Source organism: Triticum aestivum, chromosome 7A, assembly GCF_018294505.1.
Source record: "Triticum aestivum cultivar Chinese Spring chromosome 7A, IWGSC CS RefSeq v2.1, whole genome shotgun sequence".
Taxonomy (NCBI): Eukaryota; Viridiplantae; Streptophyta; class Magnoliopsida; order Poales; family Poaceae; genus Triticum; species Triticum aestivum.
This window is the reverse complement of record NC_057812.1, coordinates 1,752,205-1,754,988: the sequence shown is the minus strand read 5'-3', so window position 1 is coordinate 1,754,988 and position 2,784 is coordinate 1,752,205. Positions and strand designations below refer to the sequence as shown.

The 2,784-nt window shown below is 41.7% G+C and overlaps 1 protein-coding gene and 1 long non-coding RNA gene across 13 annotated transcripts in view; one reads left to right on the top strand and one right to left on the bottom strand.

Moving 5' to 3' along the window:
• Positions 1-1,298, top strand: part of LOC123147703 (signal peptide peptidase-like 2) — a 9,613-nt gene extending 8,315 nt beyond the window's left edge. For all 12 annotated transcript variants that reach the window (XM_044566982.1, XM_044566981.1, XM_044566978.1 and 9 more), the window contains 2 exons: positions 53-221; positions 290-1,298. The gene's annotated coding sequence lies outside the window, so the exon portion shown is untranslated. The remainder of the gene's footprint in view (positions 1-52; positions 222-289) is intronic.
• Positions 1-2,342, bottom strand: part of LOC123147704 (uncharacterized) — a 10,362-nt gene extending 8,020 nt beyond the window's left edge. Inside the window, exons 1-2 of the long non-coding RNA XR_006473398.1 lie at positions 2,210-2,342; positions 2,040-2,135 (exon numbers count right to left, since the gene is read on the bottom strand). This is a non-coding gene — a long non-coding RNA (uncharacterized lncRNA). The remainder of the gene's footprint in view (positions 1-2,039; positions 2,136-2,209) is intronic.
• Positions 2,343-2,784: the final 442 nt, after the last annotated feature.

Sequence of the window (2,784 nt, the reverse complement as noted above, 5' to 3'; positions counted from 1 at the left end):
TTTTTTAATGCTATAATAATAATAATAATATAATTTGTTTGTTGTTATGTAGAAAATGACCGGAAGCTTCTTGAAAAATGGTTCTTTGTGTTTCATGGCTTATTGCAACATATTCCCCATATGGGCCTTTTGAGAGTGTCACAGATCAGTACACTGCTCTGTCCAAATTGGTACCTTGTGGTATGAAGCGACTGAATGTTGCTCCTCCTCTGCTGGCAATGGTACGTACCCCGCGAACCTGGAGGCTGAAACGAGTGATGATAGCTTGATTTGTTGAATGAATGTGCAGATTCTATACATCTTGAAGAAAGAAAAACAGGGAAGCAAGAAGATGACTGCAGGTGGCATGCATATGCATGTTAAGATGGTGCAGAATCTACCAGTTGTAACCGGTGAGCTTAGAGCCGCCGTCCGTGGGCCTTGAGTACTGCAACCAGCTGAATTTACGACGATGATGATGATGGTTGTGGACCGATGATGACAGGGACGGCGAGAAGTAGCTCTGTTTCCCCCCAGGCAGGTAGGATAAGAAAGAAAATTCAGAGGCCATGTATGATGTAGTTGCTTTCATGTGTGATAACAGGGAAGAAAACAGGAGCAATCAATCCAGAAGGAATAAGCAGAATGTGCAGCCAGCATGTACAGTAGACAGTATATGTTGCCATCATCGTGTCATGTGTATGCCACAGGCAAAAGGCATGTCCTCAGCTAGTGTACACCAGATCAGGCTTGTGTGGGGGTGTGTGACGCAAGTACACAAGCAAAGGAACAGGTAGTGCTTGCCAGTGAAGGGATAAAAAGCATATATAGATACTGGTGATGCAGCATCACCCATATTTATTCATGATGTGGATTGTGACACTGGGAGCTTTTCAAAGAAAAAGAAGGAGAAAATGATGGGAAGAGGTCAAGAGGAGTGGTGTGGACATGCAACTAACTGCATCATGTATCAGGCAGGACAGACAGCAGCAAAAGTAATTCAGCCTTGAGCAAAAGCAAGAAGCTGTATGTGAAGATTTTAGCAGCAGGTCAGGTAGAGGTAGGGACTGCTCACCATATATACCACAGAGTTGTTACAGGTAGATAAATTCAGAGAGTCCTAATTGTTACAGGCATGATTTATTTTACTTTTTGTTGGACAAACAAGATCAACATTTTTTTTGGGAGGGGTGGGCCATGCATTGTGTTGGTTGTTGGGGATGATGTTATCCGATTGCTGATTGGAAAACGCTATGCTATATGTATGATGATGATGATAATGATTAGATTACGAATGGTTCTGGTCGCCATTTGTCTCATTCCTTGCTTGTTTTTGTGCGACTTTAAATTGTTTATTTTTTACAGGATTGCGCGACTTTAAATTAATTTATGTGTAGGGATGGAAATCGTCCTCTAGTGGCGTGCCTACGGAATCTCTATTCTTAACATTTCTTTGATGAGGACATTTATCACAAGTTACAACACTAGAGTAGAGTTTTTGTTGCCCGGTAACCAATCAGTCGGATTGCTTGTGTACGATCGAGTACATCAAAGGGCGTGTAGATGAATAAGAAACGCGCTAATTGCAAGGAGCAAACTGATGCAACTTGCATGTTGACAATGTTGTTGCCTGAATGGTGGATCTTCTTAAACAAGAGCAGAGTGTAGTTGTCCTCGTAGGCAAACTTATGTAACTTGTGAGGAAATACTACAACCAGGTGATATGTGGTTATCGTTCACACGCCATAATCAACACCAAATGCTAGTGGTGGTAAGGGTGGATTTTTATTAGCTTAAAATGGGGCATCTGGGGATACAAACACAATGGCCAACACACTCGGGCTTTGCATAGTTATTATGCACGCATTCAACACCAACACACACACATAAATCACACCGGCATCTAGCATAGTCAAATAAGACCAAAGTTATGCCTTGGAGGAGTAAAAGAAAAGAAAAAACTCTGAAACAATCAAAACAATCTACATCAACAACCATATCCGCGCCAACAATCAAGTGAAATCACTAGTACCACAAGAGGGATTCTCCAACAGCAATACCTTTAGGAAGGGAACAACGCTCATGCGCCGTTGTCGCCGGAGTCAACCAAGGCCTGATCATGTGTTTTCACCACGAAGAACAAGTCCTAGCAATGCCTTCAGCAAGGTAACGACACAATAAACATCGCCACTTCCAAATATAACAAATAGGTCAAAATTCAGGTTTTCACCCCAGAGCTCAAGACCGATGCTTGAGATGCACCACCAAATCGAAGTCATCCAGTGTTGTTGCCACCACTTTCCATGATCCCAACAGCTACATGCATAGCATGGACTTTGATATGAGATGCCATACAAGCGAAGACCATGCTTGCAAAAACAGGCAATCGAGCCACGACAAAGTGGTGCTCGTACTTATTCTAACCAAAGAGTATCAAGCTAACAAGGGATCATGAGGGATTAGTCAGCAAACCCCAGAAGATACAATAAACAAAAGTGGTTATCTGTCTATCTATGTATGTATGTGTGTACGTAGAAAAGCAACAATAAGGTAAAGCAATCATCATCATCTTAGATGCTCTTTTTAATGCCTGCAAGTCACATCACCATCCGAGACTTTCTCCGTTCCATCCCAACCATCCAAAGGGGTAGGATTTTAGCTACCACCTCCTTTATTTTATTCTTTTCAACTTCCATTACAATTCTAGATTCTTAAAATATATTGCTGGAATCTGAATACATTAAAGAAGGAAGGAATCGAAAGAATCCGTCGATGCACACAGAAATTTCCATTGCTATAAAGTAA